The sequence below is a fragment of the Danio rerio genome, chromosome 10 (assembly GCF_049306965.1).
Source record: "Danio rerio strain Tuebingen ecotype United States chromosome 10, GRCz12tu, whole genome shotgun sequence".
In the NCBI taxonomy this organism is placed as follows: domain Eukaryota; kingdom Metazoa; phylum Chordata; class Actinopteri; order Cypriniformes; family Danionidae; genus Danio; species Danio rerio.
Window position 1 is genome coordinate 42,822,242 of NC_133185.1, and position 16,960 is coordinate 42,839,201.

General features: G+C 38.6%; 1 protein-coding gene across 11 annotated transcripts in view; it reads left to right on the forward strand.

Annotated features, from left to right (window-relative positions):
• Positions 1–16,960, forward strand: part of msi2a (musashi RNA-binding protein 2a) — a 288,870-nt gene that overhangs the window by 192,654 nt on the left and 79,256 nt on the right.

The following is a 16,960-nucleotide window of genomic DNA, read 5'->3' on the forward strand; positions in this document are numbered from 1 at the left end:
TGCTTTTAAAAACACTATTGGTTGGGTGTAAGGAAGGTGGAGGGTGTGTCAGTCGATCAGTCAGTCAGTCAGTCAACAGCTGCCTCTCGTGGGTTTACGAGAAAAGAGCAGGCATGAATGGCACTTGCAAGAGAAATTTAAGATCTCAAAAAATGTACACAGCCACCTCTAGTGGATTCGCGAAAACAAAAACTGCTACAAAAAAAAGTACCTCTTGGGATGTATTTGATGCTTTCCAGAAATGTACACAGGGCTACGTTTTCAGAATAAGCCTGGGTTGGATTTATTTATTTATTCCTGTCTCCTCTTCCACTAAAGAAAGAGTGTGATGCCTGACAGAGCTGGCATTTAAAGCCCACACGCACACACACACCGGCGCTGAAGACACTCGAGTGATCTCACATTTCCATCTCTCACCGCTGATCTCTGGCTGTCAGTAAATGTGCTTCACAAGAGACTGCTGGAAACATCTCACGCGTCATAGAGCTCTCCTGATCATTACGAGGAACATCTTATTGTTTGGCCCTCATGTTGCTTTTTACCCATGAATTGCATCCTGTGTGTATACTGTAGGTGTGTGTGCTGTCTAATCTGGCTGTATGAGAAGAGGCAGATCGGTTTAAATGAATGAAATAAACAACAGACTTAATGTAAGAGAGACAGCAGAGCTAATTCCTCCTGGCCGCATACCAGACGCTCTGCTGGAGCACCTCCCGATTCCAGCGCTCCACATTTTGATTAATCCTGCGAATTATACCAATTACACTCCGCCGGGGATCCGAAAAGCTCAGTGAGCTGCGAATTCAAACAACCAGTGGCGTCCCTTCGGTTCCGATCAGCTCTGGTCATCCCAAAGCGAATGCATTTTGGTTTTTCCTACTGCAATTCGCTTCATTTTCCTGCTCGCTATTGTTTAAGATGAGTCAGAGCCATGTAAACGAACGACTTTTAAATACTATCACATCCTTTTTATCTGTGTCAGAGGTTCATCTCGGTGTCTCCCGCGAACAAACACGAGTGCCAGCGCCGATATTCTTCATTACAGATGAACTGATCCATTGTGTGCCTTTTAAAAGCGTCGCCGCACACACACGCAGAGTGTAGTCTGAGTGCCCACCAAAAGCCTAATTAAGTTTAATCAATGCTACTTTATGTTGAGCTCGCATGCGATTCACTTTAAATGTTCAGCGTGGTCTGATTCATCTGGAGGGCTGCTCCCGCTCTGTGCTTTTCAAAAGCACCATTGAAATTCTAATGCAATTACAGAAAGACTGAATGCACAAATGGAGAAATCTGCTCTCCCTCTTTTTCTCCTCTCTTCTCCTATTGCCTCATTCTGTCTCTCCTTTTCTCATTTTCTTCACTGATTTTTTTCCATCTCGTCTCATCTCTTCTTTTTTCATCAACTTTTCTTCTTGTTGTTTATGTGCCCTCTTATTTAATTTTCTTCTTTTTTTCTTCCCGTTTTTTTCTGTTTGTATTTTTTTTTCTGTATTTTTATTTAGTCTTTATCTGTTTTCATGTTCTGTTTTTATTTTGTCCTGTTCCCTGTTGTTCTTCCTGTTTCAGTCTCTCCTGCCTTTTTCTGATTTTCTTATTCATTATCAGTCTCCTCTCTCAGGGCGTACTCACATTATGCTATCCGAACCGTGCCCTGCCCGTTTCCCGGATCATTTGAGAAGTGTGAGTGCTCTGAATCGGACTCAGGCACAGTTCACTTGGCCAGCCCTGGCCCGGTTGGAAGAGGTGTGCCAGAGCGCGGTTCACTAGGGCTTTGGCGTGGTGCACTTGCGTGCAAGTGCAAAACACGGCAGAGCCCGAAACTTAAAGTGAGACATGGCTTCTAAGGGACTGTTTCATATGGATCAATTGATCATTCTTACTGTTTAATGAACGCAAACTGTCGTAGTTTATTCAAGACGCAAACCTCTCACTGCATGACAGCTGCACCTTTAGCAAACCTCCTAATTCCTGCAGCATGAGGACTTTGATTGTTTATGAGCGTCGAAAGTGGCTGATCTGTTCGGGGACACATTTGACTGCATGTCACTGCATATTAAACGACGGAAACCATATAACTAACAAAATCTCCACTGTGCTGAGTGAGAGCACTTACTGAACAATGCATCATCAATGACGTAAGCATGCTCAGGCCCGAATGTACTGCGAGTCTGGGCCGTCGAGATAGACGGAAGGTGGGACAAGCGTGCTTTGGCCCGGTTCAAGGGAACTGTACATAGTGTGAGTACAGCCTCTATCTCTCATTACCCCTTTCATTTACCCCTTGTTTTGTACTCTTTGTCAGACCAAATATTATATATGATTTGGAAGCACACCTTAAGTATAAAGCATTGCAATAGTCAACGAGAGCATGCGCAATAGTAGTAGTACCCCTCAACGAAATGACAGAATGAAGGTAATAGTCCAGATAAAGAGATATACGAAATAAGTAACGATACTAATATTAGCTTCACAGGACAAGGTTTGATCAAATATGCAAACACACAAACTTTAACTGTAATGTTACTGAGCAAATCTTTGACTTTGCTTTTGTGTTTTAGAGCCAGTGAGAAGAACATCATGTTTATTTATTTATCAGGAGTTGCCACAGCGGAATGAATTGTCAACTAGTCTGGCATAAGCAGATGCCCTTCCAGCTGCAACCAAGTACTGGGAAAGGTTTTTTTTTTCTTTTTTTTTTTTAAGGAAAATTTAGGAAACTCTATTAAAAAACAAGTTTTTAGTTCTATGAAGCACTCTGCCAAGTTGGATGAGGGAACATTAGCCCCTTTCACACACTAATCCAGTAAATATCTGGAAAATTACCAGAACGACTTTACCGGTAAATTAAAAAAAGTGCTGTTCACACAGGCGAGGACGTTACGGGATTTCATTAACCAGAAATGTGCTCAAAATGGCTGGGCTTGTATTTGTAAACATTTGACTACATTACAAACTCTGTGGATGGATCAGTGTTGTGAACAACTTCGATGAAATATAAACACTTTCGCAAGTCGAGATGTACATGAAATGTGTGTGTGTGTGCTGGTGCTCACGGGCTGTTTCACGGGCACATGCAAAGCTTGAAGGTAAACAAACAACGGCTTATCATAAGCATCTTATCGATAATTGTTTACACAGTTGGCATTAAGATGAACATATAAACGTTATCTGACTAACTTCTAGCAGCTAAATATGTCTGGTAAAATATTAAAAAGTCTTTTATTCTCATAAACCGCACAGACGTGAATGCGTCTGATTGGCTATAGCAGGCGTCTCACGTCACCATGTTCTAAACGTGCACGCACTCTTTCCAGCAATCTTCTGCATTCACACAGCGCAGCATTCCAGCCAATTACCGTTAATGCTACAACTTCTCTTTCCGGAAAATAGCCAGAACGAATTTACCGGTATTTTCAAAAAGGGCCTGTTCACACATACACACCTTTCTGAAAAATAGCCGGTAATTTTCCGGAAAGGTCTGTATGTGTGAAAGGGGCTATTGAAAAAGGTTTAGATGACGGAAAGTTAGCTTTCCTTAACAGTGAAAATGAAAGAAATTTTCTAAAAATGGTGTCAATAGGTAAATAAGAATCTCAAGAGGTCCTAAAACTGATCCCTATGGGACCCCAGAAACTACTTTATACTTTGATTTAAAATCTGGTTTAAGTTAGACAAATCAAGTATGGTCTATCAAATAGCAACAAAAACTTTAATCTCTTCATCTCAGTTTTGATTCCCCTTCTCCCATTTTCTCCTCCCTTCTTTTTTCAACCTTCTCATTTTATCTCGTCTTCTGTCACTCTCATCCTCTTTTTTTCTCTGATTGTCTTCTCTCTTTCTCTTCTCTTATTCTTTGCTCTTGTTCTCCCTTCATTCTTTCATCTCATTTCCTCCTGTAAGTCTCTTATTTTCTCCTCTCATTCTCATTCTCTTCCCCTTTTCTGCTCATCTCTTCTCCACAGTTTCGAAAATATCTTAAATCATCCCCAAATAGTCTGTGTCGCTAATCCAGAGTCAATCCACTTTCTGTTCATCATCTCAATTCTATTCAAGCATTAATTTATGCCATATTGTGCTCTATTTAAATCACTCTCTCATCTCAGATGAATAAACATGTTGGATATCTGTATCTGCCAGCGACCTTCACAAAAGCTGTGCATTCAAAAGAGACCGCGGCCCAATAGAAGCTCATCAGAACTGTGAATGTGCATTTGGCGAGGAGCCCGACCGCTCCACGGTCCTTTAATGATGCCCATCTCTGTCTTTGTGCTGTGGAGGATCGCCGATGTCAGATGGGGAATCGGTGGGGTCTGGGACATGTGCGGCAGGGGGTTTTGCTCTCAACTGAGAGTCAATCTTGTGCAATTGGTGTTGGAAATCAAATGCACATCATGCAGCAAAGGAAATGGCATTTTCATAAACGCATGTTTGCTGTAAGCTTCTTATAAAGCCACTCGCATATTTACAAAAGATTACTTTCCATCTGGTTTACATGCTTTTACCGTCATATTCGACATTTATTAAACCATTAGTAAATCTAGACTTTAACAAAGCTGTGTTGAGGTATGTTTGCTGCTTATTCTCGAACGCTTGTTTTTTTCCGTCACGCTCATGCTCTCGGGAAGGGGATTCGCTCAAATGAGAGGTACAGTAGGACCGTGTGTGTCTGGAAGTAGGGCACTGGAATGGATGGCCTGTGCTGTTAGCTGACCTACATTGAGACACAGACAAAATAGTTTCCCAGCATTCAGCGAGGCTCCTCACCTGCGAAACATAAACACATATGCATTTTTTTTAAACATGTATGGCCCTGACGGATGCTTTCTAACCAATCTAATTCAAAACTATTGATGGATTGATTGATAGATAGATAGATAGACAGACAGACAGACAGACAGACAGACAGACAGACAGACAGACAGACAGACAGACAGACAGACAGACAGACAGACAGACAGACAGACAGACAGACAGACAGATAGATAGATAGATAGATAGATAGATAGATAGATAGATAGATAGACTGATAGACAGACAGACAGACAGATGGATGGATAGAGGGATGGATAGATGGATAGATCTCATAGTTCTTTCCTCCTGTTATTTTCTTTTTTTTCTTTCTTTAGTGTTGCAATAATTTCCCTGTTTTTGAAAGTGGGCTTAGATTTTTTTAATTAGTCACTAACTAAATCATCATACTATCACATCAAAAAGATTGCAAGAATAAGATGCTTTGTTTCCAGTGAGGACTTACAGAAACTTGTTCATGGTTTTATCACCAGTAGGGCTGGATATCGTTAAGGTTTAAACAGTATTACTACTTTTATCAAAACCATTTATCGGTTCAGTGCTTTTAGCGGTTCTCTTAACCGTGCTTTTTGTAGTGTTTTTTTTTTTTTTTTTAATAATCTTTATAATCTTTTTTTTTATAATCTTTTTTTTATAATCTTTTTTTTATAATCTTTTTATAAACAAAAACAAAAAAACTAATTGGACAGAATTAAATATATATATATATATATATATATATATATATATATATATATATATATATATATACATACACACATATATATATATATATATATATATATATATATATATATATATATATATATATATATATATATATATATATATATAGTAAAATAAAGCAAAACCAATAATTGTAAAACAAATAAATACTTATTTTCCTGCAAATGTACAAACGGTTTGAAGGAAAATTACCTTTTTTAATCTGGAGATAAATCAACATGTTTTAATTTTCTGGCAGAAGTCGGGATCTTTCTCGGTTTATTGTGCTCCTTGCAGTTGAAAAATACCCTCTTTTAGTTTCATCTGTGTTTTAGGAGTTAACAACGTAAAAATATATATTTTTTTCTTAATAAGAATAGTTTATTATTAAGCGATTCATAGACTGTATTTATAATAAATATAGCTGTTGTAAAAGCACTTTTAATGTTTAAGATGTATTTAGGCTACTGCAGAATAAATATGCCCGAATGTGTGTGTTTATTTAACTATTAATATTATTTTAATTGTGGATGATGTACATTTAGCTAGTCAGTTGAAAATCTTTCCTTTGGCTTTCTGCAGTTAATGCACTGTTGAAAGATGCTTTTACTTAGCCAGATTACTCGAGTTTCTGCTTGTACAAGAAAACAAATTGTTGCGTTTGTTGTAACGGGCATTGTCACTGTCCACTTGGGGAAATGCAACCAGTTTGGTTCTCTCCACTACTCTGCAAGCTTACGAGTCTGTGTTGCGAGCTATGTGAACCGAGAACATATACAAGAAAACAAATTGTTGCGTTTGTTGTAACAGGCATTGTCACTGTCCACTTGGGGAAATGCAACCAGTTTGGTTCTCTCCACCACTCTGCAAGCTTACGAGTCTGTGTTGCGAGCTATGTGAACCAAGAACTGTGAAGGCTTCTGTACTTGACGTGTTCGCCGTTGTACTATTGGGCGGAAACACGAGCATTCCTCATGTGAAATTGCCAACTGTGCAGACGAATATCGGGAATTAGAAAAGGTTGATCAGTTAAATTATGTTACTGTAAGTAATGTTTATTCAGGAATAATTCTCCAGTACCGATTGCAGAACCGTTAACGTCAGAGCTTATTGATACTTCAGTCTTTTGTAATGTAGCACCGATACCGATAAAGTACTGAGTTTCGGTACCCATCGCTAATCACCAGTAGGGTGGATTCCAAAAAAGACAGTCAGGCAGTTGCAGCTCATCCAGAATGCTGCTGCCAGGATTATGACAAGAACCAAAAAAATAAATAAAAAATTTGCTTATCAAATCTGTCCTCTGGGCTGCACTGGGTCCCAGTTAAGTATAATTACTTGTCTATAAATTCCTAAATGGCTTAGGACTTCAATACATTACAGATACGCTCACTGAATACAAACCTAACAGATCACTCAGCTCATTAGGATCAAGTAAATTAGAAATTCCAAGAGTTCCAAGAGTCAAAGCAGGGTGAATCCGCCTTCAGCTACTGCACCCCCCCCACCCCCACCCCCACTGCTGGAATCAATTTCCAGAAATGATCAGATGTGCTCCAGCATTAGGCACATTCAAATCAAGACTGAAAACACATCTGTTTCGCTGTGTCTTTACTGAATGAACACTGTGCTACATCCCACAGATCGGTCTATTATGTCTTTCTTTTCTTTTTCATTCTTTTATAACCTGTTTTAACACATTTTAATCTGTTTTTAATAATTTTTGATCATTCAATTATTTTTATTTTCTGGTTTCTTTTATTCTCGTTTATGTAAAGCAGTTTTAATTAACTATGGGGTTTGAAATGTTCTGTATAAGTAAACTTACTTGGCCTTACTTTAATTTGCTTTTTGTAAAACCCATGTTGAGTGTTGTTGACCACTACCATTTAATTGAACCACAGAATACTATTGTGGATGCTAATATATAGTAATTGTGTTATATTAATTGTGTGTGTGTGTGTGTGTGTGTTTTTTTTTAAAGAATTACATTAAACTTAGTTTTTAATCTACTGTCAGCCTTGGGCTACATCCATTCATATACACTAGGGTTATATCTGTAAATTTCATAACTTTCACACACTGTTGCAGCGTGGTCTGGTTAAACCCTTAAGCCTTCATTTGCACAGAGCATGGAAGCAAGACCTTTGAGAGCGTTTTTTAATATGCTCCTCATTCTGTCATCTCTACAATATAGAAATGGAATTAGTAGCTCATTTCCTCTTCTGTGTGCCATCATTTTCTGGAGATGGTTACCTGTAGCAGCCAAAAAGATTTGGCATTGTATGAATGTTTATGTTGTTATTTATCATTAGTATTTGGCACTGCCATACCTGTCAACATTGGGATGTAAAATAAGGGAGACCCCAAAAAATAAAATAAACTTAATATTAAATTACTTAATATGTTCATCTTGAGCTGTTTCATTGAAAATAAGCAGTTGAAACAGTATTATTATTGTTGTTGTTGTTGTTGTTGTTGTTGTTGTTGTTGTTATTTACAAAAGGATATAATAAATAGTATACATTAGAAAAAGCTGCAAATAAATTAGCAAACACTTTAGCCTATTCAAATTAATAGCTATTATATAGAAATCGAATCAAGCCAAATCTCATTAACCTTTCTTCCCTCTATAATTTAAACTATCTGATAAAAGATCAGCAAATGAATCTCTCATTTAGATTTTTATATATGTTTCTTTATTTAACCAGATAAAAATCTATTGAGATCAAGATCTCATTTACAAAAAAGACCTGGCCAAGAGGTCCACAACACACGACTTATGAAAAAAAAATTATAATAATGATAAATACAAAAGTAAGATAATATGAAAATACAGTTTAGTTGTTCAGCTATACCATATTACAATATGTTAATTATAATGAGCTCAGACATTTTTAGTTCAGACTAAAGAGTATTTATTTTAGTTTGATTACATTAAATAACAGAGGAGTTACTTATAAAGATGCTCAGAACCATAATGAAAGCATTTGACTTTTTAATGCTCATTTAAGACGATGTGCTGTTTCAAAGAAAAACCCACCAAGATCAACATGTTTAGATGTTGTTGTTGTTATTATTATTATTATCATTATTATTAATATGTGCATTCGTCTGTTCAAACACACACCCAAAATCCAGAGTGTCCACTTTCGCTCCGGTTCAGATCACATGTAGAGAATCTGTTTGCGTCTATTTATCACTATGGATGCCTAAATAAAATGAAAGCACTGAACAGATTCACATTTAAGAGCAAGGGGCGTCCCCTGGTGGTTCGTCCGTATGCGTTGCGTACTGGAAGGATCGGTCCTTTAATGTTTATTGCCACCCTTCATAGAAAAATTTTAATTACGGGAGAAATTTTGGAAAATATGCTTAACGGGATGCTAGGAGTATATATTTTTAAATTACAGGAGAATCCTGGTAAAATGAGAAAGTTGATGGGTAGTAGCACTACGCAGTTAAGTAAACTCAGACCAACTTTTAAGAGGCTCCCAGATTGGCTCTGTTTGAAACACATTTAAAGCATTTAGGTAAATCAAATTCTTAGACCTCAGAAACCTTTTAGTGAGATCTGTGTTTTAATGTTGTTAAGACTGCATGAAAATTCTGATATAGGGAAATTTTGTTTTGCCACAATATATATTTCACCAGATGATTTTAATAGCTCTATTTGAAAAGATTTCATTCATTCAGATTGACTGAGATGATCAAGTATTTTTCTATGCAGTGCATCTGCATATATGATAATAAATTACTAACAAAAGTAAATAAATAACCAGTGATTTGCTTTTCTGGGGAGTCTAACAGTATTCAAGAACAGATGTTGAACAATCAAATGTAAAATAGCATAGTCATCATTGTGTAAATAATAATAATATTTAATCTCTTTTAATCTTTTATTAATAATCTAATCCTTGCGACGTGACGATTGCAGACACACATTTTGATATTGATGCTCAAACGATATATTGTTCAGCCCTATGTTAAGGTATAAAAGAAAACTGATGGTTTCAGCCATGCTTGTACATGCATGCACACACACACACACACACACACACACACACACACACACACACACACACACACACACAAACGTGAGTGAATCTAGAACACACTGATGCAAACTGACAGGATGGAAAGCCAAGATGAACTGAAGTAATCATTAAATTTATAGGGAATTTGCAAGCAGGTGGCCACACACACAGATTTACTGAAAGCGACAGGCATATAGTAAATAAACCTGTAAAGCAAGAAGATTTTCACCATTTCTTCCCCAACCATCCTAGAAATATATATACTCGCATATGGATGCTTATAAAATGCATTGATAAGCTAATTTAAAATTCATCCTAACCTAAAACTCAAGTCATCACAGTGTCAAAATTGACTAAGTAATAAATTCAAATTACTTAAACAAATATAAATTTACTGTGGGGAAAATAAGTATTGAACACATCACCATTTTTACCAGAAAACATATTTCTAAAGGTGCCATTGACTTGGAAATTTTAACGGATGTTGGTAACAACCAAAACCAAAATTTATATATGCAAAGTTTACAAATAAGGTCTGATGAAAAATCTGTAATAAAATGAAGACGCAGGGAAAAAGGTTTGAACACATGACGAAAGGGAGGTGTAGGATTTTTACACTCTTTTGAACAATTGATGTGACTTTATTCTCCATGTGAGAGGCATCTTTAAGCTGCTATCTCTAAAAGGCTTTCATATAAAGTATTAAATACATTTCAGTAGTTCAGTACTTTGTCCTTGTGTCATTTTATTATTACACAAATTTTTGAGATATCTTTTGTTAAGTTTTATTTTTTGTTTGTATTGTTTGGGTTTTTAACCCAAAAACTGGTTCAATTCCATGTTAACAGTTCCTTTAGAAATATTATTCCCAGGAAAAAACATGACATCCTCAATACTTATTGTCTCCACTGGAAAGTTCCCTATTCATCAGTATATTTAGGGTACTTTTGCCTCACAATTATCCTTGTAAACGAATGCCTGTTAATGGGAAAGTAATACCAGTTTGCTACAAATATAGTCAGCTATTTTTCAGTTTTTTTCTATTCTGTTTGGCACACTTGGATATAGGCCCATTGGGAAGTAAATAGTTTTGTGACTTTGTGTTGATCTTTAATGTTATGTGCAGACATGGCGTGAAACAGAAAAATCGTCTTGTTCATTGTGACGGTGTGTGCGCGACTGTGAATGTCTCTGGAAGCCGTTATTTATCTATGCTGTGATCTAAGCTGATGCAGCGATCCTCTCTTTTAATGGTTTGGATTCACGGGAGGATTTTCAGGTGAAAAATACGCAGGGCCTTCTCTCTCTCTCTCTTTCTCTCTCCTTTTAATTGGCTATAGAGGCCACAGGTCTGCTGTTGATGAAGTCAATGGAGCCGACGGCCAAAAGCGCAGTTAATACTCTAAGGCTGCGAGGGGTTAGAGGAGCTCATCGCCGAGGATTCCTTGGAAAACATTGCTGGGATTTATTTGAGCCCCATTGCTTTGATTTGCGCTTTTGTTTTTATTAATGAAACAGTCATTACATGCCAGAGTAACAGCACTGATAAATCATCTGACTCTCTCTCTCTCTCTTCTTCGTGTTGTAATTGGTCTCTTTCGACATCCTCAGACAAAACACTGTTACGTCAGCGTTTTGTTCTGAATGGAGCTGTCTGCCGCCACGTTATTAATTCATATCTGCTGCCGTTTTTCTGCTCCTCCTCGGATGTTCAGTCTGTTTTTTTCTTTTTCTTCTTCGTTATTTCCTCTGCTGCACGAGTGCCTGTGTTCTGTGTCAGATTGACAGAGAGGGTCATGGGTGCCATTTAGCAGCACATGTCAGTCTGATACATGTGTAGGTCGCAGGCTTTCTGATCTGCAGGTGACCAGCGCTGTCTGCTCTTTCTGAAACTGGAAGAGCTTCAGAAGCAGCTTCTGTAGATTGGGCTATATACACTCACCGGCCACTTTATTAGGTACACCTGTCCAACTGCTCGTCAATGCAAATTAGCCAATCACATGATAGCAACTCAATACATCTAGGCATGTAGACATGGTCAAGATGATCTGCTGCAGTTCAAACCGAACATCAGAATGGGGAAGAAAGGTGATTTAGGTGGCTTTGAATGTGGCATGGTTGTTGGTGCCAGATGAGCTGGTCTGAGTATTTCAGAATCTGCTGAATCTCTACCATCTCTAGGGTTTACAGAGAATGGCCTTCTGTGGGCGCAAATGCCTTGTTGATGCCAGAGGTCAGAGAAGAATGGCCAGACTGGCTCCAGCTGATAGATAGGCAACAGTAACTCAAATAAACACTCGTTACAACCGAGGTATGCAGAAGAGCATCTCTGAACGCACAACATGTCAAACCTTGAGGCGGATGGGCTACAGCAGCAGAAGACCACACCAAGTGTCACACCTGTCAGCTAACATCAGGAAACTGAGCTGACAATTCACACAGGCTCACCAAAATTGGACAATGGGAGATTGGAAAAATGTTGCCGAGTCTCGATTTCTGCTGTGACATTTGGATGGTAGGGTCAGAATTTGGCGGCAACAACATGAAAGCATGGATCCATCCTGCCTTGTATCAACAGTTAAATCTATTATATATTATGCCGCAATGAATGTTTTGTTTCCATTTTCCCATGCTGACAGCACAGTTCGTGTGTGGAACTTACATGTGTCTGCTAACACGCATTAGAAATACATTTGTAAGGCACATTTATTTACCCGAGAGATTTTTGATTCTGGAAATGGCGAAAACTGGATTTGCCGCCGAAAAAAAAAAAAAAAAGATGTTGTTCCAGTTGTGTTGATTGTCCTGTCTCTACAGATTTGGTCAGTGTCTTTGTTTGTTCATTCAGATGGCAGAGTTAGTTAGTATCGTCAGCAGTACTCTCAGTTTTTAAAGACACACCTTAGTCAAAATGATTTAGTTACTAAGTTTACAGTAATATCACAACTGAAAATCCTCCACTTCAACACAGCTCTCAGATCAGCTGTAAATGCTGCTTTCTGAATCACTGTCCATCTCTCCTGCGTCAGTGTTTGTGTTGCCAGCTGTTGTGGTACGTAATGAAACTCCTCTTTTCATGCAAACCCTGTCGTCTTTCGCCTCTTAACACTCCCACTTAAACAAAGCTGGACTCACTCACTTTCCTGACTTTATTCAAACTAGAGGTGTGAAAACACCCTGCTGAGACGGGGGGTTCCATGGCCCTTTAGGAACAATTTAAACCATATACTGTGTATATAGCGATCCTCCTCAAATGTTGGCTACTGTATTAACAAAGTAACCTGTCATCACCAAATCAAATATTATGTAAAGTATAAAGCCTACGCTCACTTTTTAGCTTTAGCCAAATGCAATGGCAAAACAACAACTGCAGTCTGCCATTTTAAACATCATCTACAAGGTCCTTGTTCTTGACCAGAAGGAGCTGCAGAGTGGACCAGCCTTTGAGTCTGCGTCAGTAAGCCTATGCAGACACTATCAAATGTCAAATGTCCTCCTGCATTAGCGCACGCGTGTGGCTCAGAAACGAAACCCAACACCAGTTGTGCGGTGTCCTCGATGCTGTTGACCCTTTAGTCCTGCAGGATGACCTCTGTGATTCCTCCTCCAGGGCCTCTTCAGCACAGCAGATGGCTAAAGCTCCAGCCATCCACGGTTATTAAGACCAACAGCGTCCCTGCGGCTCCGAGGACAATCAACACCTCTCTCTCTCTCTTTCTCTTCGCAACTTTCCTTTCACCTCAGACAATCTGCTTTGACTCCAGCACTCGTGTCCGCTGGCGCAGGTGGCGAGAGGTGTTAGCAGCCGTTTTTCCGACTCAAACGCATCTCACACTTGCTATCGGAGAGCAATCAGCCCACGTTCATCTTCCTCTCTCGGGTTAGCAGGTTTCCTTCCTCACCACACAGCGCTAAATCCATTAAAATGCGAAATCAATGAGACATTAAGTGATCTTTGCATAAAAGCAGATTGTGCTGGCGGCGGTTAGACGTATTTAAAGTAGAGCACATCAGAGAGAAAGTTCTAGAAGACCATAATTTGCTCGCATAAGATGAGGCAGAGAGAAAGCGGCAGCAGTTAAAGTTCATGCGCTGTCAGACTCCATTTGAAAACGTCTTCTCTCTCTCTCTCTCTCTCTTTCTCTCTCTCTCTCTCTCTCTCTCTCGCTCTCTCTTTTTCTCATCTGGGGATTTTTAAATTAACCTAAATGCTAAACAGCCCCCCAAGAACATTTACGGAAACACACACACTTTCGAGTTAGCCATTGTGTTCATTAAAATGCAAAAAGCTGACATGAGTTAGAGTGACGCTCAAAAACACACACTTGACACGACTAATAGCTGGAGTTTAGTATAAGTATAGGCAGGTTGGGGGGGAAAGAAATCTAATAAATGCCGGTATGGAGATCCATTACGCACGCAGGACGATCCGGCTTCTATTACACTGCATGGGGAGAAATCATTAGCATCCTGTTGGAGATGTGTGGTTGGCCGTGTCCTCTGTCCTGTAATGAGAGATACGTACAGTACTTATACCAGGATGACCACGCTCAGAGATAAACTTAAAGCAGTTAAGCCGACTGGGCTTCATGTTTCAGGAGAGAGATGGCTGATGCAATACTTTTGATACTTTTGATATAATCCATTCTAATTATTATTATAATGATTTTTTTTTGGAGATTTGAGATTGTGATTGTGTTCAAGTGCTAAGTAAATCTGTTACAAAAGTTTTGTTTTCATGTTACATTTTATATACAGCCAGCGGGAAAATATTTTGAACATGTCACCATTTTTCTCAGAAAACATATTTCTAAAGCTGCTGTTGACTTGAAATTTTCACTAGATGTTGATAACAACCATAGAAATACAAAGAAAGCAAATCTAATTAGTTTACAAATTATGTTTGTACTGACACCTGTCATATGTAGAATGAAGTCACAGGCATTGCTCAGGTGTGATTTTATTTTTTTGTCCGTCCAAAATATTTTGTATTTCTATTGGAATTCGAGTCAGGTGATTGGCTGGGCCATTCTACAGCGTTGATTTTCTTTCTGTGAAAGCATTTAAGAGTTTCCTTGGCTGTGTTTTGGATCATTGTCTTGCTGAAATGTCCAGCCTGGTTTCATCTTCATGATCCTGCTATCGTAGATGTTGGACAGAAACAGCTGATATTCATTTACACTGAAGAAGGGCAGAACTGAAAAACTACTGAGAGATTTTAGCTGCTGTTTGGGCTTTCACTGCCTTTCTACACCTTCCTGACTTCATGTGTTCAATACTTTTTCCCTCTGTCATTTCATTTTATTACACAATTTTATTTGTAGACTAATTCAATTTGTTTTCTGTGCATATATGGATTTCTTTGGTTGGCACTTACATCTGGAGTAAATTTAATATCAACCGCACCTTTAGAAATATGTTTTCTGAGAAAAATGGTGACTGGATACTTATTTCACTCACTAGTTAAACTGAAAATATTTTTTTTCTAACATAATTTGGGAAATATTAACAGGGCAGGGAATTTTTCACAGTAAATTAAAAAAACTATAATATGTTTTCTTCTGGAGAAAGTCTTATTGGTTTTATTTTGGCTAGAATAAAACATTTTAAGGTCATTATCATTAACCCACTTAAGCTATATATTTTTTTTACATTGTCTACAGAACAAACCATCATTATACAATGATTTTCCTAATTACCCTTGTTAATTATGGTGTCAAAATAATTTCGTTTTTCTTTGATTCAGATGGGTACAATTTGATATCAGTCCAGTAATAATCATAACTGGTTATTATCCACTGACGTCAAAATCTCTCTGACCTGCTGGCATGTTCGTGAGGTAACGTTTTAGCTCCTCTCGGCTGTTACAACAATAGCAATCGTGCCAATAGTGGATGAGCTGATTGTCGCGGCCGTTTAGCATCAGTGTCCGTGTCACTTTTTGCTGAACAGCGCCAGAGCTATGCTGACCGCCAATCGCAGCCTTTTTTGTTGAGCCCGTGACCAATCATAGGCATTTTAGAACTCGCTTAACAATGATCAAAAAGCAAGCGGGATAATATTTACATGCTCATTAATGCTCATGTTGTTCTGTGCATGTACTTGAGTTTTTATTGATACATTCAGAAAGTTTTCATTCAGCAGGTAAAAGTAAAGGACTGCTTGCTTTAAAGGACAAAATTGTATTACAAATTACATATAAATATAGTTTTAAATTATACATTTTATTAAAAGAATTATTGTGTTGTCAAGTAAAATATCAAATTGTTTATGGAAAGCATCGTCAATGCATCGTGATTATATCGAAAGAAACCAAATCGATGTCATGGGAATTGTAACCAAACACAACCGTGAGACCAGTGTAGGTTCACACTACTACCTGTTAAGCCTTTAAATTGCTCTTAAGCTGAATATTTTCAGCCTATAAATATGGTCTTGTCTACCTGGCAGACCAATAAAAATCTTTGCACCTCACTCTTAGAAATGAAGCCAACCAATCAGAACTGATCTGTTCAATTAGAGCAGCATGTTGGCACACAGTATGCATCAGACAAATAAATCTGAAGCACGCTCGAGACCACAGAGGAGCATACAGTAAGTTGTGTCTTGTTTTGGTCCCATAGCAGGATGAGTTTTCATCATCATTAAGTAAAACAGAGACATCAGCCTTAATTCTCTTCCATATCCTCTCACATCTGTCTGAGCCAATGAAGCTCTGGGATCTGCGGCACCAGGGAACGCAGCGCACGCCACACTCCGCGGAGATGAGCATATGCTTCTTCTCTAAAGTGTTGGCTCTTCAGGGTGTGCAGAGACTTGGACGACTCTCTGCGGTGTGTGAGTGTGTGTGAAAGCGAGTGGGTGTTTTGTTAACACAGAGGTCAGACTGTCCCAGAGCCAGACGCACAGTTATCGCAGCACTGCCCCCTTCAGACTGCTGAGGGAATCGCATGAAGCCCGGGAGCTTGTCCAGATTTAGTAGCGTCTGTGTGTTGTGGTCTCACCGTGACGTAAGAGCTCTCTAGAGAGCGCAGGTGTGTATGTGTGTTTCTCCGTCTGAAATCTGCGCTGACAAATGGCTCCTGATGGCTGATTTGTCGGCAGTCTTTTCTTCTTCGTTTTCAAGATCAGCCTCCAGGCATGCACACACACACACACTACTGCTTTCACTATTAGCAAACAAGCTTCAAGAGCAGAAGAAGAACAGAGAGATAGATGTTCATACTGAAAGCGATTTGCAGAAAGCCAAAGTCACTGGTTTTCTGAGAGAGTTGTTGACCTAAAGAGTAGTAGGTGGCCCTAAAATCACCTGACAACTGGCAAATGCATGTCAATATACACCTTACGAAAGTCTTGTCGTTGATCTCAGTTGTAAGAGCAACAAATAATACCTTGATTCTTGTTGA